This window comes from Meriones unguiculatus, chromosome 5 (assembly GCF_030254825.1).
Source record: "Meriones unguiculatus strain TT.TT164.6M chromosome 5, Bangor_MerUng_6.1, whole genome shotgun sequence".
NCBI lineage: Eukaryota > Metazoa > Chordata > Mammalia > Rodentia > Muridae > Meriones > Meriones unguiculatus.
Window position 1 is genome coordinate 13,485,730 of NC_083353.1, and position 27,933 is coordinate 13,513,662.

The 27,933-nt window shown below is 51.7% G+C and overlaps 1 long non-coding RNA gene across 1 annotated transcript; it reads left to right on the forward strand.

Annotated features, from left to right (window-relative positions):
- The first annotated feature begins 2,326 nt into the window (after nt 1-2,326).
- LOC132654189 (uncharacterized) lies at nt 2,327-10,908 on the forward strand. The gene is made up of 3 exons (XR_009591826.1): nt 2,327-2,508; nt 3,195-3,372; nt 10,454-10,908. It is a non-coding gene; the product is annotated as an uncharacterized LOC132654189 (long non-coding RNA).
- Nucleotides 10,909-27,933: the final 17,025 nt, after the last annotated feature.

Below are 27,933 nucleotides of genomic sequence, written 5' to 3' on the forward strand. Positions count from 1 at the left end.
GGCAAGGCACTGAGCTAAGGATCAGAATAGCCTGGCTACCCACACTGGGCAGGACCCCAACCCACCCCCCTTACCCCCCACCTTCCCAGGCAGTTCCAAGTCCGGGGCCCTGCCCTGTCCCAGGGAACTGCAGCTTTTCTCACACCCACACTTGTGCATTCATAAGCAAAGCAAAGCAAAGGAAAACAGCAGGTATTGTTCGAATTCATAGCAGGTTATATTCTAGGAAAAGGTGGTGTAAGTGGAAAAGATAAAAATTGGATCAGTTTCCCCACAGAAACAATACCAAGATGAGAAACCCTGAGCTAGGGAAAGAATTCTATAAAAAAGTCCTGACCTGGCTGTGAAAACTTTCTCTAAACTCCTCTCATTACTCCCTTGGGCAACATGCTAAGAAATCAGGGCCCAGGTGTAACTAACCAGAAGAAGGCCGCACTCTAAGACAGTGGAGCATTTATGCAGGGACAATCAGCCATTAGCTGCAGGCAGGGCTATTTCCTTTGTGGAAGAAAGCCTGAGAGAGAGGAGACTCGGCTTAGAGTATGAGACACAGCTTGGCTGCACACGGCTGTTGTCCACAGCAGCTGTCACACCTATTGCCCTGGATCATCCTCTAGGGTATGGCATGAGGCGGGTGTCACGGTGTAGCCAGGCTGGCCTTCAGTGAGCTCCATTTTTTAACATTTGTTATAGTGTGTATAGGGGTGGGGAACTGGGATTACACGTGTGTGCGACCATGCCCTCTGTATGTGGTACTCAGTGTGGAAGCCAGGGATCTGCGTGTGCTGGGCGAACATTCGGTCAACTGGGCTCTCCCACCCATCGCTCTCTTAATGTGTACGCTCTCCCCACAGCTGTAGTCAAGTCAGCCCTCCCATCTTCGTGTGTGTGTGAGTGAATATACGTGTGGTTGTGAATGTGTGTGTGAGTGCAGATGTCAGTCAAAACCAGAGCTTGACGCTATGGCTAATCTTGCTAGCCAGCTTGCCTTCCGTGGCTAGAATGACGGCCAGATGTCACCACATGGGGATTCAGCTCTAGTTCTTACACTTGTGACAAGCTCCGTGGAGCTATCTCCCCAGACCCAGCAGGGGCCCTTCTGAGTGTCGCCTCTGACCTGCCCTGTTGGCAGAACACTCCTACTCCTGAGCTGGCCTGGCTGCCTCGTCCAACTAAAGAAAGCTGGGAGCTGTCCTCGGAACTCAGGACCAGGGAAGGCTAGGTTGGTTCCCGGGGGCTCAGCCTTCATTGATTGAGGATGAGGTGCTGGGGTTAGGTCGGCTGTGAGGTCTGGCCAATGGGCTGGGCAAGCAGAGTAATCAAGGCAGTGGAGGGCAGCCAGGAAGACAGGTCGACACAATTGGGCAAAAAGAGCTGGCTCCCCAGGGTCTCAGCCGAGACGGGCAGCATAACAGGCTAAATTATGGCTCTCTTAAATCCAAGGCCACAGGCCACAGGGTAGGAGTCCTTCTGCCCTGGCTCTCAAGTACAGGTGACAGAGATTCGATTACGAGGGTTAGATTAGAGGTCATGTGACTGCTAGCCGGGTCCCTTGTGTGCTGGGCTCTGATGGAAGAAGAGACAGAACTTTTGTGGGGTTTCTAATTTTGAATCAAGTTCCCTGGTGAATTCACCATGTGATGATCCCAGAAGAGGCTCCTAGCCTCCCTGGGCCACACTCCCTCTGTCTTTGAGAGGAGGATGATGTGTGTCCTCTGCACCCCCAGAAGTGCTGGGTGGAGATGGGCTAGGAGGATGGGATCTGTGTGAGCAGTGGTGATGGAGGGGGTGCAGAGGTGTGACTGGAAATCAGGCTAGGGTTGGTGACAGCAATAATGCAGTGGAAGAATATTCTGGAATGGCATCTCCACAGTTTTTCCCCATCTGTGAGCACTAGAAACCTGTACTGCTTTAGAGAGCTGCCAACCATGGCAGCAGCGTTTGCCTGCCTCCCCGCCCCCACCGGGCTGGCTATGTTCTCAGCACTGGCTGGCCCTGTGCCGGGTGGGCCTGACACTAGAGTCCTGTCAGAGTCCAGAGGGGAACAGACTCCAAGCTGAGGCCGCCGAGAACCCGCAGCCTTCTAGAGGCAACATGGCAACGTGGAATGTGAGGAACTTGAGAGGAGTCTGGGCCACAGTCATCAGAGTTGCTCAACGACATTTCCTAGCTCCAGAGCAAGCCCTTCATGGTTGCTTCACACACGGCGTTTTGAAACTGCCTTTGCTTTCAGTCTTTGTTCCATTCAAAACTATTTGCCAAGGGCTGACACGGGCTCTGCACAGCATGCGACTCAGTCAGTAAATAAACATGAAGAGGACGTGCCCCCAGTTCGTGAGGAGAGTCAGGAGCTGAGCTGAACAGGGAGCGTGGCGGGGTGGGCAGGCGCCCTCCCTGAGCGTTAGCACTGAAGCCGAGGAGGGGACGCTTGGTGGGAAAGTCTTCTAGGCAGAAGAGAGAGCATATCTCAGGAGAGAACTCAGAGTCTCAAAGAGCAAGGGGCAGAAGGTACTGAAATAGAACGCATGCGGGAGGCAGGAGCAAGCCAGGTCAGGGAGACAGACGGCCTCCAGATCCTGCCCCATCTTTTAGGTTGTGGGAAGAGTGTGTGTGTGTGTGTGTGTGTGTGTGTGTGTGTGTGTGTGCGTGTGTGACACAGGACAGAGGACAACCTTGGGTGTAGTTGCTCAGCCACGGTTATGTTACTTTGAGACAGCGTTTCCCATTGCCCTGGAATTTGCCAAGTAGGCTAGACTGGCAGGCCAGTGAGATCTGCAGGGTTCTTCTGGGGCAGCAAGTGCTGGCCACCACAACTCACCCCGTGTGAGCTGTGGGCAGCCAACCTGGGTGCTCGAGCTTGGAACTTCAGGGTCTACACCCCACCCCCGAGTTTGGATTTTCTTCTGAGTATGACAGGAAGTGCTGTGGAGTCATAAGGAGAGTATTTGATGCACATTCCACAAGAGCTACTGGCTGCTCTGTGGGGTCACAGTAATAGAAGCCAGAGGCCGCTGAGGAGTTTGGCTGACTTGGGCTATGAGGGTGCTTTAGACAGGATGAGCAGCTTGTGCTTCAGTAACAAACAGCCCCTGATTTTAATGACTTATGAAACGTTAGTGTGCTTTTGTAGGTCAGCAGAGGGGTCTGACAGTCTGAGCCACTTAGGGGCTCCTAACGCCCCCTCTCGCACGCAGCTCCCATAATCTGCACGGCAGGAGGAAAGGAAGCATATTGCCCTTGGGATTCACCACCTAACTTCAAACGAGCAAGAACGCACCACTGAGACTGAGACACCCCAGACATGTTAATAGCCCATCACGTGCCAAGGGAGTGGAGATGGAGAAAAGGAATGAGCTGAAGACGTGTTTGAAGGTAAAACAACAGCTGTGACTGAGGAACTGCATACACAGAGCAGAAGGTGGGCAGAGTCTGGCTGGCGTCCAGGTTCAGGAGCAGGTGTTCCACCTGCTAGGAACACCTGGCGTGAAATGGGTTAAAGCGGGATGAAAGGTTTGGACCAGACCAGGCTCCAGTCTGGCTACTGGGTCTTGTGTGCCTAAACTCAATGAAGAGGTCTAGGCTGGAGAGCAACTGGTTATCAGCTATGGACAACGGTAGGCCCTTGGACGTAGAAGGTTCTCAGGCCTTTGGATCTAGCCACAGACTCCCATAGTTCTCCAGCTCTCAGCCCGGGACTGAGTGATGCCACTGGCTTCCTGGGTTCACTCATTTGCAGGCAGCAGGTGGTAGGACTTCTCACCCAGCACAGCTGTGTGAGCCTGGTCCTGTAACATATCTGTGTGTAAGTGGATGTTCTGTGAGTTTTGCTTCTCTGGAGAAAACTCTTACCTCAGCATCCTTATCAATTTGCATTTCTACCAACAATATTTAAGATTCCTCTTACCCTATCCATCACACACACTAAAAAGTATAAATGTTTTTATTCCTCAAAAGAGGGGATGAGATGAGAGCCGTACGCAAGCTTTACGGACACATGACTTGGGCTGAGCCCAGAGTGCTTCTAGGCCCAGCCAAGAACCTGCAAAGGCCTAGGCCTGGGAGCCTCTAGCCTCTGTACAATCTAACCTTCTGCCAGCCCAGACCTTAAGGCTTCAGCTCCCAAAACTCTGTCTGCTCACCTAGGCCTGGAATGTTTGCAGCCTCCGATTCTTACTGCTGCATAAGCTCATCTTTTCTAGTTCTTTCTGAACTCTTGACTGGTTCAACTTAGCTGTTCTGGCTAAGTTCTTCTGGCTAAAATTCTTCTCCAAACCTAACTGAATCAAACTGGCTTCTCTCCACTTCTCACTGAATTGCTCTTCTTGGAAAAACTGTTTCTGAACTGTGTTCCCAAACTCTACTGTACTGCTCCACAAGCTAACTCTCCTGCTCGCTCTCTCTGCACTGCTCTTAAGTAGCTTCTCTTTCCTGTCTGTTCTTATGAGAGTTGGGCATATCCTATCTCTGACTCATTCTGTCTAATCTTTCTCTGATTCGTCCCTTTGTCTGTCCCTCAGTTAGACATCATTGTTTGGGATTAAAGGTGTGTATTAAGGATGTGTCTGTTTTCCAGCTGCATCACACATGCATAGGCTTTTGGATGTGATCCCTTGCCAGAGCAGCCATATTGCTGGATTAAAATTCCTCTACACAAAATGTTTAAATCTTCAAGGCTAGCATGCTAAAATTTCAGCCAGTGCAATGGAAAGAGAGATAAGGAAGTGGGCTGACTGGCCACAGTCTTGGCTTCAGTTAGTGACTAGCGTGGAGGTCAAGGGCAAACTGCTCAGGGAATGAAGCACCATTCACTACAGTCTCATCAGCGTCAACGATCAGAGTTGCCTTTAGTTAGCTTAAAGGAGCAAGGGATTGTTCGGAAGGGCCTCGGGTGGCCCATGGTTTTGGAGGCAGGGAAGGTCACTTAGCCTCTAGAAGAGCCAGGAAGGCCATGTCCAGTATGGCCAGCCGTGGGACAACCTTCTCTACCGTCTGCTCCTACTCTGTGCTTTCAGGGCTGCCTGCTCAACACCCCAAAAGCATAGTCTGATGCTGTTGAAAAGGCCATAGATTAGCTGATGGTCAGTCAGACCCCGGAGCTGGGTGGGCCGGGCACCTTCCACCCTGGCTGGAGCCCTGAGGACTGCCCTAGGTCCTGCCGTGGCGCCGGTTATGCAGGGAGGTGTTCTCTTTCCAAGTTCACTCAGCTTTTATGAGAATTAGGGGCTCCCTCTGGGGACTGACCTCTAGGGGCTGGATGTGGCCCCTGTTTGTTTGTTTTTCAAGACAGGGTTTCTCCGTGTAGCCTTGGATGTCCTGGAACTCACTCTGTAGACCAGGCTGGCCTGGACATTTGCTAATCTGAGAACGCCAGGGCACTGGGTTCTGAAGTTGGCATGGGAACAGTTTCATGGAGGCCAGTTCAGCAGCGGGCTCCTAGCCATTTCCTGGACACTCCTAACACTGGTTTTTCAACCCCTCTGACTCATGAGCTTTCGACTATTCTTGCCAGATGGAGGATTGAACTCAGGGCTTCATCATAGTACAGAGCACTCAATCACCCAATAGCGGCTGGCCCTTCGGTAATTCTTAACAGAATCATGTCTCCACTGGCTAGCATGGCTTCGGTTGTCTCCCACATAAACCATACCCAATCCAGGCTGCGTCCGTAGGTGTGGGAGGCTGATCCCTGGGAAGGGGCCTGGTGAGCTGAGTCCATGGGGAGTTGTCTGGGATGTCTGAAGATGAATCACAGGTACATGTCTAATGAAAATGTCCCATTATTAGTGCTCAGGGAATAGCTTATGGCACTAGAGTGAAATGTGGGATCTTGTTGCTTGGGTCGCTCCGAGATTTGGGATGGCGGCTCTTAGTTGAAACCTGTCTCCTGTACTGGATGAAAGGCTGGTAAAGTGTGTGCTTCGGGCTTGGGAGGATCAGGAAGCAGCCAGGGTGTCCAGAGATGCTAAGAAGAGCACCAAGCCAGAATCCAGATTGAGGATGGCAGGGCACACACGGGATGGTGGGGGTGACTGTAGTGCAAAGAGCTCCCGTGCCCTCAGAGTGGCCACCGTGAAGGTCTGTCAGCATGCCAAGCCCAGGCAATGGACCCGCTGAGCCTCAGGAGAAGGGAAGAGACAGGAATCTCAGACACACATCCACAGCCATAAATCTCAGTCTTTGTATCATTATAAAAACAGTCACGTCCCTTACAAGCATGGCACCCATCTTCAAAAGCTTCTCCAGATCAGGTTTTCTTATGATGTAACCACCTTTCCTGTCGGCCCACCGTGCCTGGTCAATCATTTCTGTGCACCCCCCCCAAAAAACATATCACTCACGCATGCACGCACGCACGCACGCACGCACACATGTTGAGATTGCTGGAAGCTGCTGTTTCTCCTCTGGCAACAGAACCAAGGCGGCATGAGAAGCAGCCTCGAGTGCTCTTGACGGCTTTAGGTCTCTAGCTGTCTCTGGTCCCCACAAGTCCTTGCCGAGGCTCTTGCCTTCCATCCTGCAGACTGGCTTTCTCTACTGGGGCAAGCCAAGAACCTGAAGGCTAAAAAGTAGAGCAAGACGGCCTTCCTCTTTCTCCCCTTCTTCCTCTTCCTTCACCCTCCTCTTTTCTTCCTGCTCTTCTTCCCTTTTTCGTTCTCTTCTGTGTCTGGTGTCTGTCAGTCCAGCTACGCAGACCCAGGGCAGATCCTCTTCGATAAGGAGGGAGCTGTGTCAGTGGTAGGCCAAGGGAGCGGTGTTAGAGATCCTCCCCAAGGTGTGAACCACCTGTCTTGCTTGTGTGTGCATGTACACGCTCACGCACAGCCTGTGGCTGTGGAGATGCTCCCAGGTTACTCGCAAGCAGCCGTCCCCTTTTTGAGGCAGGGTCTCTCGCCGGCACCGGGGCTCGCCGACTGCTCACCAGCTGGTCTCCGGGAATCTGCTTGCCCCTGCCCCTAGCACCAGCATTACAGACGTGTGCCACCTTGCCCAGCTTTTTATGTGCGTGCTGGGGTTCAAAGTCAGGCCACGCTGCTCGCACACATCTCCGCACCCCGCCTACCTCTCTCTTTTTGACCCGTGAGTGACAGGCACCGAAGAGTTCTCACACTGGTTGAGGAAGTGGGCTGGAAGGAAGGACATGCTGGAAAGCTTGTGGTCCGTGTGGCCACTAGGGATTGTTTCTTTCTTCTGTCCCAAGTATTAGATAATAAGGGAAAGTGAGGGAAACTTTAGAAAAGAATCTGTTAGGAGGACAGGTGTGGGACATGCTAGGATTTGGGAGGCAGAAGCAGGAGGTGAGGGAGTTTAACATCCGAGAGGTCCTTAGGAAGTGTCGCCAGCAAGCCTGGCAACATCACTGGCCGGACAGTCGCTGGGCTGCAGTGGATCTGCCGCAGGACCTAATTAGGTGGTGGCTGCTCTCAGTGGCCCGCCGCTTGCTCCCGCCGCTTGCTCCCGCCGCAGGGCACCTTATTGAAGTGAACAGGAAGAATTCTCACCCAGTTCTCTCTCCTACAGGGCACAGCAGGGATCTCACCAGCACGAAGACAAGACCAGTCAAGTAGCTTCAGAGCTGGAAGGCTGGGGATGGTAGCCCGTGCCTCTCACCTCAGAGTGTGAGGCCGTCCTGGTCTATGCAGTGGATTCTGACCAGCCAGGGCGGGTAGTGAGATCTGTCGGGGGAGGGGCTAGAGCTGGGCTGCGGCTATGGCACTTACCATAGCTATCTGCCTCCGGGCAGAGCTATGGTAAGTGCCAGGCTGCATTCCTCGGCTCTGCCTTTGTCTCATCCTGGGTTCTGCTGCTGGGCTGCCCTACTGTTCCTGTTTCCTGGCTCGCTCTTTCTAGACTTTATTTCTTATAGCTTCTAGAGAAAGGGTGAGTGCTAGGCCAGTTTCGGGGGAGCTTGCTTATCTGAAATGCCCTTTAATCACATTTCATTGACAGTTGGCTAGACTTATGGTCTGGACTGGAGAATCTTCCTTGCAAAATTGCTTCATTGTCCTCTTGCTTCGGGTGGCTGTTGGGCAGCCAGAAGCTGTTCTGGAGGGAGTCTATTTGAAATGTTCTGTTCCCTCTAAAGCGTGATGAATCAAATCATTCCTGTTCTCTAGCATTCTGAATCTCACAGCAAAGCGTGTTAGTTCAGGTGTATTTTAATCCACCATTTCTGGGTGCATTGTAAGCCTTTTCTTTTCATCTGAAAATGCACAGACTTCAATTTCTGAATCTCATTTTAAACTGTCTTTATTGATTTCTTCCTTTTTCCCTCTCCTTATCTCTCCAGAACGGTGTTGGAGTTCCTAGTCTCTGTTTCTGGTTTTGTTTTTTCATTTTAAATCTTTTTTTCTACTTTCAGGTAAACTTCTTTAACTTTATCTTCTTCATTTCTTCTTCTTCTCCTCTTCTTCCTCCCCCTCCTCTTCCTCTTCTGTTTTTCATTGTTCCTATTATCATCCTTACTATTATTTAACTTAAAGCTTTAGGTCTTTGTGTTACACATGTGCAGGCACACACATGTACCGGTACATGTGCTTACTGTGCAGAAACCAGATGGTGCTGTGCTCTGTTACTCTTTGCCTTACTCCCACGGGACAGTCTTTCACTGAACCTGTAATGGCAGCCAGCAAACCGTAACAATCCTCCTGCCTCTGCCGCCTCCCATCCTGGGGTTGCAGATCCACACAGCTACCCCCAGTTGTTCTATGTGAGCGCTGGGGATTTTAACTTAGGTCTTCATGCCTACACAGCAAGGACTTTTACCCACTGGGCCATCTCCCCAGTCCCTCATTTGTTTTTCTGAGGCCTGATCTCACAGTGTAGCTCAGGCTGGCCTAAAACTGTGATCCTCCTGCCTCTGACTTCTGAGTGCTGGGATTATAGGTGTATGCTCCCCAGGAGGAGGACAAGAACCAACAGGAGTGGGGTCCACGGGGTGGGGGAGGGATATAAAAGGGCCCGTGTGTATGCTAACTGTGATTGTTGGTTTCAAATGTCAGCTTGTCACAGTTTAGAATCACCTGAGCAGGAGCCTCAGTGGAAGGCTTGTTTTGTCTTAATTGATGTGGGGTGGCCACCTCCAAATGTGGCTCCATCTTCTGGTGGCAGCCAGATGAAAGAGAAGAAAGATTTCTGTCTTCTGCTCCTCAGCCTCCCTCTTGCTGCCAAGCTGATTTTCTCATCTCAGCTGCTGCGGACTCCTTTGGTGATTCCAGAATCAGTATTTCCAGGCTTCCAACTCAGACTGAGAACCAGTTGCTCACCAGCAACTCTCCCTCTAACCACCCCCAATCCGTCTCCAGTATTGTACTGGGGCCATGGAGACACTCGGCCTCAATGACAGAAAAACTGCCGTGATCTCAGCCTCTCTGGGAACACTGGCTAACACACTAACTGAAAAAAAAATAATAAAAATAAGTAAACAAAAGATTCTAACCACAGCATTATTTAGAATCAGAGAGATTGGGACTTAGAGAACAACGTGATAGAATGTTTTTGGTAGATAGCCTAAAGAGACACAGTATGACCTCAGTGCTTAAAATAACTCGGTATACGGCCAGCAGGCATGGCGATGCCTGCTTGCAATCCCAGCACTTGGGGGAGGGGTGTGGTGGGAACTCAACTAGAGGAGACCATGTGTCAAAAACAAGCAAACAACAAAACAAAAAAGGGGCTGGGGACGGCTCAGCCACCAGAGTGCTTGTGTCTCAAGAACGAGGACCTGCGTTTGATTCCTAGGACACATATATGGATCTTTAGATATGTTTATTTGTACATATTAAATATATACATGTTAAGCCGGGCATGATTGCATATCCCTGTAATCCCAGCACTGGAGAGGTGGAGACAGGAGGCCCCCTGGCACGTGGAATCTAGCTAATCTTCCAAAACTGAATTCCAGATTTGGCAAGAGACCCGAATTTTTACAAAAAAAAAAAAAAAAATGTGGAGGATGATTGAGGGAGACTTCTAACAGCACCTCTGAACTCCACACACATGCATGCATGTACACACACACACATGACTGAGGCATACTTCTAACATCAACCCCTGGCCTCCACACACATGCACGCATGTGCACACAATACAGTTATGTACACACACATCATACCCCAAAACAAAACTAGGTATGTATTTAGAAAAAACATGAAAAAGAACCCACCAAACCACCCTCAATGCTGGTCTCAGGGTACCGATGCCCGTGGCTGAGCGTGTTCTGAGGGCTGAGAAGCGCTCTCTAGCTGAAGGGCCGGGAGCTGCTCACCGGGACCCACCAAATGAATGATCGCATTATGTGTGGCTTTGGCCCCCTCTAGACTTTCTGTACGTTTTAAAATTTCTATAGCAAATGTACACGCAAGCAAAACTGTTTAATAAGGAAAAATTGAGAAAAGGAAAGGGGATGGCACAGAAGTGTGGCCTGCCCTGAATGGACCCCATTCTCCTCCTCCAGGTGCTGACGGCAGCAATGAGTGATGGCAGCCAACTTCCTCCTAACGCCTCGCCTTCCCAAATCAGCCGAGGCTTGGGTTTCCAGACCACCTAAGGACCAAAGCGCCGGCACCTGGCCGGCGATGTGGTGGTGTGGAGAGGTGCTGGGTGTGGGGTGTGGGTTCCACTCTCCAAGTCTCAGCTAGGCACACTCTTGCCATCAGATGTGGGACTCGTCATTATCTCCTGGGACGATTCATTGCCAGCACGGAGAGACAGCGGTGAACTGGGGAGAGTGAGTCATGCAGAAAGAGAGCTTTGTCACTCGTCACCACCACCTGGAGAAGAAGGCTGTGCACTGGGGAAAGACATCAGTCTGAACCAGCTTCCCTCCTAGGCCCACTGTACCTCCATTAGTATGTTTTTGTGTGATTGTAAAGTGATTATGCCCATAAGATTAAATAAACTCCCCTCAAGACGTGATTATGTTTAATATAGAAGTTTTGGACTGTACAGAGAAATCTTAATTTTTTTTTAAAATTGAATTATTTATTTACTATGTGGAGGGGCTGGGTGTTCTTTTCAAACCTTCACCATGTGGGTCCTAGGGGTCCAACACAGGTCATCAGGTTTGATGGCAAGTGCTTTTGCCCACTAAACCAGCTCGCTTGCCCCATAGAGAGCCCATAGAAGAATGCTGAACTTGTCCATAATCCATCCTCTCATTCAGCCAGCACCACTGAGCAGATCCCGGGTCCTGTGTGCATAACAGAGACAAGAGCTACATCTCAGCTCCCCAGACATCAAGCATCGGGGCCGGAGATGCAGCGCAGTGGTGTGGCGCTGCAACTGGCTAGCATGCACAAGGCTTGGATTCAAGCTCTAGGACTTCAGGAGAAGAGTAAAATGTTGCGTAGCAGGGGCATCCTGGTGACGGAGAGGAGTGGCTTAGCTGGCTGTGTTTGTCTAACGTTGATGAGGTGCTGGGTTTGATCCCCGGCACTGCATAAATCGGGTGTGGTGGTGCGCCTCTGTGATGCCAGCACTCCAGAGCACGAAGGTCAGAAGGCCAAGCTCATCCTTGGCTTGCTTCATAGTGAGTTTGAGACTAGCGTGGGGGTCACCGTAGCTCATCCCTCGAGTCACACTGCAAAAAAGGAAGGCCCCGAAATGCCCTTCTCTCTGCCTTTCCTAGTGCCCGACATCCGTTGGTGGGATGTTCTTGGGCAGCGGAGGCAAACTCTAGAGCGGAATCAGGAAGCAGCGTCAGCGCGGCCACGGCCCGGCGGCCACTAGGGGGCAGCAGAGGCTTGTGTTGCAGGGCTGCTTTGTCCCCAGCTGACTGCGGGCTCTGCTTAGTTTTCCTGGGTCAAAGAATGAGTCTCAGATGGACAAGAATAGCAAGGGGCTGTAATTCGCGTGGGTGGATGCCTTCCCAGGTTTCGAAAGCCCCACGCGTCAGTCCTGTCATTTCATAATCCCGCTCACAGGGTACTTTTTCCGTCTTCTTCAAACAGGTTTGGTGTGGGCCAGGCCCCCATGCTTCCCTGGGATGGTATGTGAGCTGCTGACCCGGCAGGAGCCACAGAGATCCATAAAACAAAAGGAAACCCAGTGCTTGCCCTGTGGGAGATGGGCACCTACACAAATAGCCAAGCTACACAGTGTTAAGGTGCAACCACAAACCTCTGCAATTCCATGACAGCAGAGTTGGAGAAGGAGAGAGGAATTAGGAGCTACAGGCTGGCTCAGAGGCGCCCCCAGGCCGGGCATCTGTTTGTGGGTATCCTTGTTACAAATGATCTAGCCCCAGAGCTGAGAGTCAGTGGGTGTTCTCTTTAAAATGAGCCAGGGCAGAGAGACACCCACTCCAGAGGCTGCTGCAGAAGGAGCCCCAGACTGAAATGCAGTAGGTGGGAAGATCGGGTGGGTCTCACGGTGTAGAGACGGGGCTGGGGTGGGCTTAGCCGATGGAGCGCACTCAGCCAGCTCGGATGAAGCCCTGGGGTTGATCTTCAGCACTGCACAACCTAAACACACCGTAACCTGAGCTTTCCGGTGGGAATTACGGTGACGCACACCCGTAACTCCAGCACCCAGGAGGCAAAGGCAAGAGGATCGAGAGAGGAATGTGAAGTCCCGCTCAGCTACGTAGGCTAGCCCAAGTCTATGAGACCCTGTCTAAAGCAGAACAAAACAGCCAACCAGGAGCCAGGGAGATGAATGGGAGAAGCGACCGCCACGCAAGCCTGAGGCCTGAATTCTGGATCCCCAGCACCTCCTTAAATACTGCTGGGCATGATGGCCGGCCAAGTACCCGCAGGGCTGGGGCAAGCTGGCGGCAAGCTCTGCTTTCAAACAAGAGACCCTGACTCAGTATAAAGGTGGAAAGTGATTGAGAAAGACAGAATGTTAACCTCTGACCTCCTCACACAAGTACGTCTGCACGAGCTCCTACACGCGTGCGCACGCACACACACACACATCTAGAGATTATGAAGCTTGCTTCTCTAAGTCCTGATGGGGTATGGGTTGGGGCAGCTGAAGCAGGCCTCCAGGAAGAGGTGGTAAAGACAGGGCAGTGGTGAGGAGACTTACATACCCAGTGCCAAGGCCTTCCCTTCTTTGCACCAGAGCCCCAACAGCCATATCCTTCACCTGCAAGGGTGTCGGAAGAGTGGCCTGCCTGGACCCTTTTCCCAACACAGGCCCTGGGCTCTCACACTTTCCCCAGCCAGGACTACCCCAGTGGGATTGCAGGCCTCCCCTTCAACTCCCCATTCTAGCTCCCCAAAAGATGTCGGAAACAGGCCTGGCTAGAGGAGGTAGCTCCTTCACACCTGCCCTCATTTGGCTGAAAACCAAGCTCTGGGCTCCCCAGGACTGGCCCAGAGGGGCTGGGGTGAGGGCTGGAGGCATCGCTCGACCTGTCATGTGTCTCCACTTGCTCACTGCAACCCACTTTCAGGGTGGCCCACTCCCCGGGGAGTATGAACAGGGTGCCCCTCCCCACAGATGGCTGCCAGTGTCGCAAGTGTGGGACACCTCTGCTTTGCCAGTAGCAATTTTAGCGCCAGACCCCTTCTCCTTGGGCAGACTAGTCAAAGAGGGTCGTGTTAGGCAGCTGTCTTCAAAGTTCATCCTGAGGCAGGCCCCAAGAGCAAGGGAGAGGGCCTAGCGCTGGCCTAGGGCCCACGGGCTGTGCCACACAAGCAGAGCATTCGACAACCCTCCCTTACTTCCTCCTCTTTCTTCCTCTTACCCACCTGCTTTTTCCTCCTTTTCTTCCTTCCTCTTAACAAACAGTTTTTACTTTATTTTTACTGTGTTTATGTGTTTGGGTGTACCTGTAGGTACGCACACACAAACGGCGGTGCTGCAGAGGCAGAGGCATTGATCAGATCCCCTGGAGCTGAGCTACAGGCTGTGCGAGCTGTTCACTGAGAGTTCTGAAACCGAACTCGGGTCCTCTGGAAGAACAGTGTACACACTCTTAGCTGCCGAGCCAGCGCCCCAATCTGTCCTTTTCTTTTTCTGGGGTGGAGGGGGTGGGGTGCTAGGGTGGGACAGGACCTCTCTATGCAGTCTTGGTCACTCATGTAGACCAGGCTGGCCTCCAGCTCTCAGAGATCTGCCTGCCTCTGCCTCCCCAGCTGAGGTTAAAGCTGTCCATCACCACTGCCCAGCCACATCCCTTTTCCTTAAATATGTGTTCATGGGGGCTGGGGAGATGTCTCATTGGTTAACAGCACTTGCTGCTTTGGCAGAAGACCCAGGTTCGACTGTGGGCTGCCAGGTGGCTGCTCGTAGCCCCTGGGCACCAGGCACACACTATGCTTATATGCACTTGCGGGTAAGGTAAAAATCAACCTTCTAGAAGTCTCTGTTCAGCTGCACTTCTTAGAGTGTCCTTGCACGTTTTAGCACAAAGACGATGTCTTAAATGACGTTCAGTTTTATTTAGGATAAGTTAGATCATTAGCTTATTTTCGCGCGATGAAGATGGTGTCAGCTGCAGGGGCTTTGGATGTGGCCCTTTGGTAGAGAGCTTGGCTAGCACGCACACTCTCTATGCATGGCTTCACAGTCCGGCACCTCATAAGCCGAGCATGGTGGCTCACACCTACAATCTCTCGGGGCAGGGGCAAGAGAAGTAGAAACTGAAGGTCATCCTTGGCTACATAGCAAATCTGAGGCTGGCAGGGGCTGGGGAAATGGCTCAGCAATGAAAAGCATTTGCTGCTCTTCGGCAGGACCCAGGTTCCTTTTCCAGAACCCACAGTGGGCATCTCCCAACTGACTGAGTTACTCACTGTAACTCTAGCTCCAGGGCATCTGGCATCCTCTTCTATGGGGCCCATCTGTGAGATACTCGAATGCACACACACACACACACACACACACACACACACACACGATGTCAACTACACAAACTCTGGCTACAGCGATGTTTAACTTTTTTTGGAGGATCAAGGAATGCATCTTGGGCTGAAGACATGGCTCTTCCTGAGGTCCTGAGTTCAACTCCCAGCAACCATATGGTGGCTCACAACCATCTATACTGGGATCTGATGCCCTCTACTGGCATGCAGACATACATGCAGATAGAGTGCTCACACATTAAATAAATAAATAAAATCTTTAAACCAATTATAAAAAGATGCATCTCATTAAGCAATCACATAATCTCAATGAATTCAGATTTTAGAAATGTTAAAATGTGAAAATAAATAATACATATCTTAGAATTCGGGAATTCTTAACTTCTGTTTTTAGTTATGTGGACGTGGATGTGAGTGGAGGTGCTCTCGGAGGCTAGAGATGTCAGGTCACCTTGGAACTGGTGGCACCGTGGTTGTGAGCCACCCAGTGTGGGTGCTGAGAGTCAAACTTGGGTCCTCTGGAAGAGCAGAAGGCTCTGTTAACTGCTGAACCAGCCCTCCAGCTCCAGAGTGAGGAAAATTCTTGTTGGTAATTTTCATCCTCTAGATGCCTTTGGAGTAACTGCTGTCCCAGAAGACGGATGACGCATTTCCGTCCCACAGGGTGAGCCTGCGTGCTGTTAAGTTGTCGTTCAGTTTTCCTAGGGACCTTTTTCTGGTCACCTGAAATGTTCAGGGGTTCTGTTCTGGCCAGTGGGAACATTCTAAGAAGAAGCCCATCTGAGATACACTTGAAACTTTGAGTGTCTGGGATAAGAACTTGCTGTGAGGTGCTGTCTTCCAGACACGAGACTGCTGTCACCACCGCGCCATCAGCTTGCCAATGTTTCCTCGTGGAAGGAGCCAGGGGCTACCAGACTCTCGTCTGAGGCTGCCGCCGCTCACATCCTGCACTCCCCACGGCAGCTGCACACAGTGATGCTAGAGTGCAGAGGCGGTGGTGTGGTACCGGAGGGGGGAGGGTGTCCCTGTGGGGGAGGAGGGGAGGCCTTTGGTGATGCGCTGTCTTTGGAGTCATATACGCTGGTGTAGGCAGTCTGTCACTGCGCTCCTCTAAGTAAGCACAATGAACTCACTGTCTCCCCAAGCTGGGATTTTATTCTTTATGACGTTTGTTTGTCTGTATATGTATGTATGTGTGCTTGGGCACATGTGAATGTACTTGTGGGAGGAGGATATTAGTGCCATGACACTCTTTTGAGGTTACAGGACTAGGACCAGGTTCCAGTGTTCCACTCCGTGGGTGCTGGGTCATCAGGCTTGGCAGCAAGTGCCTTCACATGCTGAGCATCTCACTGGCCTGGAACTGTTTCTTTGGTCTCTCACTGATGCCCTATTTGTGGTGAACAGTCATGAGTTCACATCTCCCAAAGAAAAGTTACACAACAGAACTTAAAAAAAAAACAAACAAAAAAACTAACAACAACAACAACAACAACAAAAAAAAACAACAACTCACCATTATCTATTTTACGTGCATTGGTGTCTTGTCTGCATGCTTGTGTGTGCACGGCAGGTCAGAGTTACCAGTTGTGAGCTGCCGTGCAGATGCTGGGAATTGAACCTGGGTCCTCTGGGAGAGTAGTACAACTGCTGAGCCCCACCAGAACTTCTTTTGAAACAGCCTTATCGTAAGCAATCACTCGACCCCTGGCAGGGACTGGTTTCTCCACCTTTGCTCCCAGGTGTCCTCCAGCCCTTCTCACCAACGCCAGTCTTCTAGAGCTGGGCACCATGGGACCCTAGCCTGTTGCTGTGCTATATTTTCTTGTCCATCCCTGTCACCTGTCACCTCATTTAAAAACAACAATCATGAATTTTATTGCCATAGATCTTCTCAGGGAACCAAAGCAAGAATTTTGGTTCTGACTGATTAACCACGTGGCTTGGCATTGTGCCCATGAGAGTGTACCAGACACTGGGTCCTCAGGTCCTGCTTTCTTCATTGCCTTCCTGAATACGGATGGAAACTGTTCGGGTACTTTTGGTTTCACAAGAACAGCTTGATTTTTAATATGTTCGTATTTCCATTCTATAACTAAGATCAACTTCAAATGACTCCAAGACATCGACGAGAGGTCCTAATAGACTGAGAGCTGTAAAGAGACTGTAATAAATGTCTTCTCAAAAATGTATATTTATTTTTGAGATGGAGTCTCTTGTAGCACGGGCTGGTTTTGAACTAGCTGTATGGCCAAGGACGACCTTGAAGTTCCGATTCTCCTGCGTCTACCTCCCAAGCGTTGCCTGGTTTTATGCTTTACTAGGGATCAAAAACCTAGGGATTAATGTGTGCTGAGCAGAGCCTTACCACTGAGCTACAACCCCTGCCAGACACAGGCCTATTTAAATGCATTTCCTCAGTAACTATTTGCTAACACCCCACATGTATTCTCAGCAAGGATAAGCACGTCAGCAGGCCGAGCATGATACACGCATACCTGTCTGTAACCCCTAAGGACAGGCCCTGGTGGTCACATGCCTAAGGAAGACAAGTCATTCCCGAGCTGTGCCAGGCCACCTCAGTTGCCCTTGAGCCCCTGCTGGCTGGCAGGGTTGACAGACAGGTGGCTGTGAAGCCATCTGCTAACACAGCAGTGGGCACTCTGCTCCTGTGTGTGGGGCTGCTGGGGGCTTTGACAAATCTGTCCGTGAGGAGAGAGGCAGAGCATTCGGCCAGTGTCAGGGACATCTGAGCTGGCCTCCTGAAGGCTGAATGGAATTTACCAGGTGGACAGAGGACATTCATGATGGAGCAAAATTTAAAGACAGAAGAGTCACAGCACATAGCAGACAGTGTGGGGAATGAAAGTGTGTGTGTGTGTGTGTGTGTGTGTGAGAGAGAGAGAGAGAGAAAGAGAGAGAGAGAGGCAACTTCTCCCATGTTTCTCTCTCACTCCACAAGTGCTGCCCTGCCCCTCAGTGGCCTTGAGCTTGTCCTGTGAAAAAAGCTGTCTTTGAATCTGTTCATCCTAAGCCTGTCCCAGGCTTGGCTTCCAGAGGAAGGGACACTCGATCCAGCCCAAGGCTAGCAAGGGGCACCACGCTGGGAGCAGCTGCCAGGGTGGTGTTGACTCCAGATGGAAAGCCTTCGGAGAATTCTGAAGTGACATCACACGGCCCGACACTGCACAGGCTGTGCCATGCTCCCAGCAGCCGGTGAAGCCAGCTCCAGCTATCCCCCCCCCCCCCCCCCGGCTAGCCCAGATCAAGGCCCTCGGCCCCTGGGGGAGGGGGAATGGTATCTAGGGTCAAGGAGTGGGCCCCCTTCTAGACACCCAGACTAGCTCTGAGGCCACTGTGGATGTGAACAGGTGCCCTTCACCCGTCCCCAGGGCCCAGGGCCCAGCCTGTCATCTGGGCCCCGGCTGGCAGGGAGAGCTGGTATGGCTGCTCCGTGTTCTCCTCAGCCGGAGTCTCGTCACCTCTGTTCTCTAAGCCAGGCCGCCATTTCCACAGGGCGGCTGCTACTCTGCGCTGTGGCTTTCTGCACTTCATCCCCAGGCCTGCTAAGCCCTGTTGAGCCAGGTGAAGAGCTGGGGCTGCCCCAGCCCTAGGCCGGAGGATGAAAGGGGAGCCCTGTCACAGCTGACATGGTCCCCCTGGGCCGCAGCCCAGGGCTCGGCTTCAAGGCGCCATCTGTCACTGTGAGAGCTGATCAGGGGCAGAAGCCTGGCAGTGGGGCTAGGAGGTTAAGTCACGGTGGCCTGTGGGATGAGCCTCTCTGCCACCATCACCCACCTGGGCGGCTTGGAACTGAGGCTGAAGGGCAAAAGCAGTGGTCAGCTCCCAGTTCAGGCTGGCTTCAACTGCCCAGACGTCCAAGAGTGTTCTCTTCTGGGGAAGCCAGAGGACATGGCCAGATGGTCTCCAGCCCAGGTTAGCATCCAACCCCAGGCGTCACTGCAGGCGTCGGAGCCATAGGCATAGCTGGGTGCTGGCATCAGCCACAGGACAGGCTGCCTTGGGTTAGCACCTTGGCTGGCTCTCTGTTCCCTCCCAGAGAGGAGGGCACCGTCAGGGCACATAACTGAGTGTGGCCAGGGACTCCTGGAGGTGAAGACACATCCCTGGCAGGGTAGTCCTTGGGATAGGGACATGTCCGCACAGGCTGAGGCCTCTCAGCCTGCACGTGGCCTCTGCAGAGCCATCTTGCCACCCACCACTTTGTAAAGGGTCCGGGAGCTGCAGAGCAGACAAAGCAGGGAATCTGAGAACCAGGAGGAGAAGGGGGAAGAGGAAGGACAAGGAGCAGAAGTGGAAGACTGAGTTAGGCTACCCTTAACACCAGACCCCAAAGTAAAAGCCTCCACTACCTGAAAGAACTTGGAAGCTGAGTTACAAAGGGTTGTGAGCTGCCATGTGGATGTCAGGAATTGAACACAGGTCCTCTGGAAGAGCACCCAGTGCTTTTAACCGCTGAGCCAGCTCTCCAGTCTCTCCACCTAATTTTTGGATATGGGGTTTCCCAGCACATCTAGAGCCTGGGGAAATTCGTGGCTGGCCTCTTCCAGCCCTGAGAAGACTGGGGCACACGGCTGTGCTTAGATCTCAGGGGCCCGAACTCGTCTCTTCATGCTTGAATGGCAAGTACTTGACTAAGCCAGCTCTCCAGGTCAGTTTTCTTTATGTTTTTAGGCAGGAAGGATCCTGATTCTGCCTTGGATGCTACTCTGACCTGTGTGTGCTGCCGTGCCTGCCCCAAATTGCTTTCAAAGGAAGTATTCTCACCAGTTTTATTTTATCTTTCCTTTTTATTTTTCCTTTCCCAGAAAGTTTCCACCTGGACTCTCCCACATTGGCTAGGCTGGACACACTTTCATCCCTGAGTCCCCACAGGTAAGAATGAACGGGTCTACTCTTGCCCACAGGTGGGTGCTTTAGTCATCTAGGACCCACTTGCTCTGAGCACATTAAGGCTGGGTCGTGAGCAAGGACACACTCTGCTTTCAAAGAACTAAGGAACAAAGGCTGTTGGTTTGGTTGAGGACAGACATTGGTAATCAATCGTAGTTCTTTCTTAGGCGATACCAGTCAAACAGTTGGCACATGAAATGAAACTGTGGAGCTAAAGATGTGGCTCACTGGTTAAGAGTGCTGACAGCTCTTCCAGAGGTCCCAGGTTCAGTTCCCAGCACACATGTGGTAGATCACAACTGTTTATAACTCTTGTCCAAGCGATCTGAACTCCTTTTCTAGCCTCCTTGAGTACTAGGCATGCACATATTTTATACATGCAGAAAAAGCACCCATACACTTAAAATAAAAATAAATCTCAAAAAAGAATCAGAATGTGTTCTCTAGGCCTTAGACGGTGGGAAGTAAAGAAGCCATAATTCAAGTATTTGGGAGTTTTATTTGTTTTTGCAGTGCTGGGGATTGAACACAGAACCATTTATATGCTGGGCCAGTAAGCTAAGCATTCTACAACTAAATGAGCTACAGCCCCAGTCCCAGCCTCTCCCCATTTTTTGAAGCAGGGTCTCACTGTGTAGCCCAAACTGGCTTTGAACTTTCAATCCATCTCTGTTTCCCAAGTGCTAGGATTACATGTATGTATTACCATGTCCTCAGGATGCCTTTAGTGAGTCACCCATTTTGTAATTTCCTCATGTGGCACCTTTAAAGAGGTCTACACTCTTTGCCATTCCTTTCAGAAGGTAGATCACACCTGGATTTAGTGACTCATTTCTAATTGGCAGTAGCAGAATGATGGGGTCTGACTTTTAAGAGGCAGGAAAGGCAGCACTGCGTATTCCTTTCCTTTTCGCATCATTTGCTCTGGAGGAGGCAGCTACCATGCCATAAGGCATATGTATCAGTATCCCTTTGGGGCCCAGGACCTTCTGCCAACAGCCATTTTAGAAGGAGATCTTCCAGCCTGGCGAAGCCTTCACATGACTAAAACCCCCACTGACATCTGGACTGCACCTCACAACAAACCCAAGCCAGATCCCCCAACGAAAGCACTCTGCGATCCCTGGTCTACACAAACCTCCACACAACAAACGTTCCTTGTTCAAGTCAGCAAGTCTTGTGTAGTCTGCTGTGCAGTCAGGCTGGCATGAGGGACCCAAACAGCAAGGCTGGGGCACCGGGCAGAAGGAGGCACACCACGCTCAGGACCGTAGGAGGCCAGGGTCAGGCTGCATGTGGCTTAGTGGCTAAGAGCACTTGCTACCAAGCCAGATGACCATGTGGAAAGACAACCAACACTTGTGAGTTGTCATCTGACCTCTATACATGTACCATGCCACATGCATGCCCACGAACTACCTAAAAAAATTTAAAAACCTGAAAATGAGAAGGCAGTCAGCTCATGGCCTCGAGTGGGTGGTGGTGTTCTGGTTGTGCCCTTTGCTCTCCACATACCTCATCTCGGTCCCACGCCTGTGCCAGTGGGACACCTCTCCCTGTCACTCTCTAGCTCGAGTCTGGAAATTCCGAAGATGCTGCCTTCTCAAGTGGAGCAGACAAGTAAGCCAGCGTCCATGACCCTCATGTAACAGAGACTCGATCTGTGGGAATGTGTGATCTGATCCTGTCCAATCAGAATAGATGTTGAGGCTTTAGCTAGGAATTCTGGGATAAATATGATCCCACTTTTCCGACGTGAACAAGAACAGACTTCTGGTGGCCCTATGGGACCACCCAGGGGACCTTGTCTGGGATGGTGAGGGGAGAAAGGTACAGCAGGAAACAAAGAAACAGAATCCACAGGGATTCCACTCAGTGGCTAGATTAACGAGCCTACCGGAGCCAACCTCGACTGAGTCCTGGCGCTCCTCAGGCCAGTAAGCTAAGCACTTCCCTTTTCAAATTTAAACCAGTTCGAGTCTGGTTTTCAGTTACAAGTCAAAGGAAAGCATGAATGTGATGTTAAGCACACAGTAGAGACCCCCATCAGTTACTCACCCAGATGCTGCCAAGCGTGCAGCTGTTCCACGCTGTGCAGAGTGAGTATCCAGATGTTCGGTTACACTGCTCTTGTTTCAGCCAGATGTTTAGCATCTTAGAGATGGGAGGTTAACATGGTCGAATACTTAACCAAATGCATCCTGTATCCTTTCCATGTCTGCTGCTCTGGGATGAGGAGTGGTCTCGGGCATGCTAGACCACCAGCCTGTTTCCCCTAGCCTGTTCCAGGTAGCCAGATCCTGCCCACAGCCTGGAGCAGGTGCTCCGTCTGGTACCGTGTAATACCACCCTCTAGCTTGTGTCCTTCATCAGAACTCTTTGGGATCCACATTTAGCACAGAGAGACAGCTCAGGCGGCCGCCCGATAATCCATGCTGCACGAAGAGGGAAGCTAGAGCCCAGGCTCTTCCTTTCTAAATGAAGATGCCTTGAAGAACGAGGCTGTCAGAGGCAGGGCTGAAGAGAGCTTAGTCCACGGGAGAATGTGAAACAAGCAAAAGTGCTGTGGGAGCAAAAACCAAAAGAAGATACAAATGAGAAGATCAAACTACCCTGGAGTTCAGGGGGAAAAGAGGATGGAGCTGACCACAAAAATAGGCAGAGAGAAAGAAAGCTAGAGGTGGGAGAGGAGGGAGGGGGAAGGGAGGAAGTCAGCCGGGAGAGACTGTAGGGGGTCTGGGGAACTCACACCCACAGCAGGAGTGGCAGGCCTTGTTGCTACACATTGCCCTGACTCTGTTTTATAACAAAGGCAGGATTTGAGGGCCACTGCCAGAAACCCCACGGGCACAAAGCCTCCCGTCAGGCAATAGCATGGCTTTGTACCATTTCCTGGTGCTTTCTGTTTGCCAGCTGTGAGCTTGGAAGTCTGCCTGGCATACTTCATTTAAAATACCTTGGGCCAGTGAGGTGGCTCAGTAGGTAAGAGTCCTCCCTGCCAAGCCTGATGACCTGAGTCTGATGCCCAGGTGGCAGCAGAGAACTAACTCCAGCACGTTGTCCTATGGTGCAAGTGGGGACCCCCCCCCATCAAACAAATGTACTATAGGGCTGAAGCAACGGTTCAGTGTAAGAGCATTTGTTTGCAGAGGACCTGGGTTCGATTCCCAGCACCCACATGGCAGCTCCTAGCTTTCTGTAACTCTAGGGCGTCTAAAGCCCTCTCCTGGTGGGTACCAGGCATGCACACGGTGTACACACACACAGGCAGAACATTCATAGACATAAAATAATAATAAGTTTTTCAAATAACAAACGTAATATTAAAAATTCCTCTCCTACTGCTGCTGGAAGGACTTTGACGTGGAAGCTCAGCTCCTGGGAGGTGTGATTTTAGTGACTGAGCCCCTCCCATTACACTGCTTATCCAAGAGGTGGTACATGCTAGCCAGCCCTGAGGCTGAAGTTAGTGTCTGGGGATGGGAGAAGGGAGGGGAGGGCTCCAGCCAGGCAAAGCTGTCTGTCAGGACTGAGATAGCCTCAGATCTGGGCGAGTCATATGTAGCTGCACAATGTCATATCCTTGGATGGTCCCGCCCTAAACTCAGTTCTTCCTGGAGAAAACCAAGGAGAGAAAACACACAGAGAACACAGAATTGTGGACTCTAAGTATCCTCTCCCATGGGAAGGAATAGAGCTTCCTGGTGAATTGCCCATTTCCGGATCAGTGATAAGATAAGCCCACCGCTCCGTGTATTAGAGAGCAAGAAAGATACCACACATCGCCACATCCATGACAGAGGACTCAGGTGCCAACCAGGAGGAGGTCCCACTGAACAGGTGGAACCATTTGCATCTTGAGACCCCTTGAGTTCAACATGCTAGCACAGAGGTATTTGGGAGCTGAGGGGATGGCTCATTTGGTAAAGTGGTTGCTGCACTTGAAGACCTGAATTCAAATCCTCAGAAACCACGAGGGGGAGGGGACCTAATAATAAGAAAGAAACAGTTAGGCCGGCTCACTGGGGAGCAGACACAGGCAGATCCCTGGGATTGTGGCCACTCAGCCAGCTGAATCCGTGAGCTCCCATTTCAGCAAGAGATGGATGTCTCAGAAAAAATAAAACAGGGTGGAGGGAAACTGAGGGAGAGGCCAGCATGGACCCCAGCATCTGCGTGCTCACGCACACGTGCACACACGTATAGAACACATTTTTAAAGGGACGTTTGGAGGATGCTTAGAGAGACATGTCACTCTGAGACCTGACAAAGTGACTAGAAGCAAATTTTACAAAAACAGTCCTTAGGGGCTCCCAACAATACAGTGAACTTGAGAGCTAGTTGAGCAATGTTCCAGGGTGCTCCCCAAACCTCCCCCTGGTTTCTCTGGGCCCATAGAGATTCCATTTTTTTTTTAAATTTTTTAGTATAAGAAATGTCTTGAATTTGGGTAAAAATATCCTTTGGACAAGTTCACTAACTACTTTGCTTGAAGATTATGAGAAGGTAAGTGTCAAGTTCAGGTTCCTAAGGTCTGGAGAACAACTGGAGAAGGGCCATGGGCCAAACAACTTGTCAATCCTTACCTTGGACAAAAAGAAACTTCCAGGCTGGCCATCTGGTTCAGCTCCTCAGAAGCCAGTGGGATGAGGTCCGATCCCACAGGCCGAATGAGTGGCAGGAAGGCAGATTTGATGACATGTCTCTGGTGGTCCTGTCATGGCACCCCTCTGGGGGACACTGGCTTTTCTCTCATTTTAGGTGAGCAGATTTCTGCTCCAGCAACCCTAGCTGTCCCTGCTTAGTCCCGACAGCCACTTCAAACCCGCCAAGCCCCTTACCCTGAGACCTCATTCACCTTGCTGGTTTCTCATCGGGTGCCAGGGTCTGCCCTGTGTGGGCAGCTGGTGCAAAGCAGAAGGCGAGGCTGCCTGGGTCTTCTCTCAGCCCTCCCTCACAGTTCTTCAGCTTCTCCTGTGACTATTTCTGACCTCGAATGTTTGACAAGCTTGCTGGCTTGGGTGGAGAGGAGGCAACCTCTGCCTGAGTGTCTGTGCTGCCCTCAGTGAGCACCTTGGTTCCTGACATAATTTCGGTTGTTCTTCTCATCTTTTTGTTGAAGGTATCTGTGTTTGTCTGTCCTCAGTCTGTGGGCTGCTGACTGCCTCTCTGTCCTTGGTCCTCTTCTGTCTCCTCGCCTCCCACTTCCTCATCCTACATGGGGTCTCTCAGCTCCAGGGTATACCCTAAGGACCCAGAAAAACACCCTGTCCCCAGATCAAGTCCATCAGCGACGCTGTGAGCCCACCTCTTCCCTGAGGAAGGACCCCCATGCAAACTGACCTTCAGACTCCTGTCCCCACATGCCTTGGCCCCTGGATAACAGGCCGTGGCGGCACTCCCTTGCTCCGACACCTGGCCTCTGCCTGACCTCATGAGCAGGCCCGGGCGCCAGCCTCGGCCCTCCCTGGCTGGCCCATCCCCTGGCCGCCCAAGCCTGGCTTATGACATCTTTCCACTGAGCTGCCCTTATTTTGAGAAGCAAACCCAGCGGCGCCCACAGGCATGTCCACACGCTAGCACATGCACACACACCCTGTCCCTCCAGCTCCCCGATACTGCATGCCTTGGCCTTCCAATGTGCCTGGCTGTGTTTATTTTTCTTCCTGTAATTTCCCCTTTGGAACAAACACCAGTACTGAAGCCGACCACCCTCTCCTCACAGTCTCCAGTCTTTCCTCATCTTTCTCCCCTGTCCTCCCAGCTTGGCTATGAATGAGAACAGAGTCGTCTTAAGCAGCAGCAGCCTGAATGAATTGGTCTCAGCCGCCAAGCCAGTGCAAGAGGCAGAGGCGGGGTGTTGGGCAGCCTGTGAGTTTGCTTCTTAAAACTCCTTGCACCCCCTGAAGCTTATGTTTTTCCATGTGCCTTGGAGCCAAGCCCTCACCCTTCAGCCCCCTCTTCTTAGAGTTTATTTTGTTGCAGTTTTTGGTCCCACGCATTTTGTTTTCTGTTTTCTACAAGGGAGACTGAATTAGGGCCTCAGAAAAACAAGGCCAGGCTGCCAACTGGAAATGTTTGCTCTGGGGGCGAGTTCGGAGGCTGGCGTCAGGCGGGGCAAGATCCGTGCCAGTGGAATGTGATTTGGGGAGGAAGCTGCAGGTCACTCAAGCTGGCAGGCCGCCCGGGAGCAACTGGATGCTCTCTGGGCTGTGTGTGCGAGAAGACTTTCCCCCCTCATGCAAACAGAGCCCCAGAGACGTGGAGACAGAAGCATTAGGAACAAAGTAGACAAGGGGGTGGAAAGCCAGAAGGGAGTGGGTAAAGTGGGTGGAGCGGGACGAGGGGCGAGATCCTGGTTGCCACTTTGTTCAGTACCCACAGAGCCCTTTGCTCAAAGGTGGGGGGGCACTGTCGGGAGGGAGTGGGGAACCCTGTGACTGAGAAAGAAGGCTCCTAGTACAGAGCAGAGACAAATTTCCTTGGAAGTAGCCCCTAGAACAGAGGATGGACTCAGGTGTCCAGGGAGGCTTCCCGGAGGAGGTGTGGAAGGTAAAGCCCTGAGACACTGCACTAAAAGGAAAGAACCTATGTTCGATTGCCTGTCACCACGTGCCAAGCCTTTCCCATCAATAACCTCCTTATCCTTTTTGTCCCTTCTGGGACAGCAGGTACCCAGGCTAGCCTCAAGCTTCCTAGGTAGCTGAGGATGGCTTTAAGCTTTGAATCTTCCTGCCTCCGCCTCCCCAGTGCTGGGACTGCAGGAATGCCCACCACTCGTGGCGTTTATAGTATAAGCCATAGTGTATGCTAGCTACCGACAGATGCATCTCCTGCCCTGACCTCCTCAGTTCTTACCACAACCTCAGGAGGGTCAACAATCTTCCCGTCCTTACTTGGCAAATGAGGAAACTGAGGCCCAGGGAGGTCTGGAAACTGGACTGATCGGCTAGCTTGGAGTGATGAATCAGAGCTCAGCTCAGGGCTGGCTCTCCTTAGCCTGAGCTCTCTTCCCACGACTCACGGCCTCTTTCTACATCAGCACATTTCTTAGACAGGAGCCACTTTCTCCTCTAGCACTCCGCAAAGAGGACTGTTTAGTTCAGAACGAGGGATGTTGAGGACCCAAGGAGGTAGCTGCGGCTGCACATCCTAGAGCTCAGTGGACAAGTGTCTAGAGATGAGATGGTCCCAGGAGGTGAGAACTGGCCTCCGGACAGGCTTTCCTGTAGCCTGGCTGCCTTCCAACACCCTCCCCGGCTTGCGTCCTCAATAGGCACCCTTCATGTGCCAAGTTCTTGGCCACTAAGACCTTTGCTCAGGAGGACTTCCCTGGAATTCCTCAGAAGTTATTTGCGCTGTTCTGAGGAGTAAATAAACTGGAGTGAATTCTACAGGGCAACCCCTGCAAGGGAGGGTCAGGCACCCCGCATCGGTCATTCCTGTGTGACATCGGGTGAGCTCTGTCCTTCTCGGGCCTCAGCTTCCGGTTTCACAAACGGGAAGTCGCCAGGTTGGCGTTTGTGCTGGGGCAGACTTCAGGGAGTGGAACTGATCAACAGGTGTGGCAGGGCCAGAAAGGCTTGCCTGAAGTCCCCAGCTTACCACAGAAGGCCTCGGCCAAGAGAAGCAAGGTCAGGCCTGAGAGCGAAGGAAATGAGCAGGGCTGGCAGGGCATGAGGAGATGGCAGGAAAGAGGTGGGCTCGTGGGTAGAGCAGATAGGCCAGCTCAACCTTAAGGCCTAGACAGAGATTCATCCCATTTGGGCAACTGCACTAACTGGGGTTTTTATTGTCCTGTGCCAAATACCTCTCCCCCACAGCCTTGTCCTGACCAAAGGGACAGTCTTAGATCGACTGTGAAGATGGCCACATCACCTGCACTGGCTGAGCCAACCGACCAGTTCAAGGCGATAACCACAGCTACTGATTGTTTTCAGGAAACGGGCCATTAGCCCAGCTAACCCCAGCCAGCGGTGTCTTTACTTCTTGGCGACAGCCCTTGGACCTGAGGTCTTGAGATCAGGACTGGGCGCCCCTAACCCAGAGCAGCTACCTTCCTCCTTCCTGGGAGGATGGGGGGGCAGGGCTATAAACGATGGGTTTTGGGACTCAGTCTCCCCATCAATAAAGTTGGAGGGTCAGACTACAGCAAGCACACCGTGTGAACCCTGACAGTCCTCGGCTTTCCCCCATGTCAGAC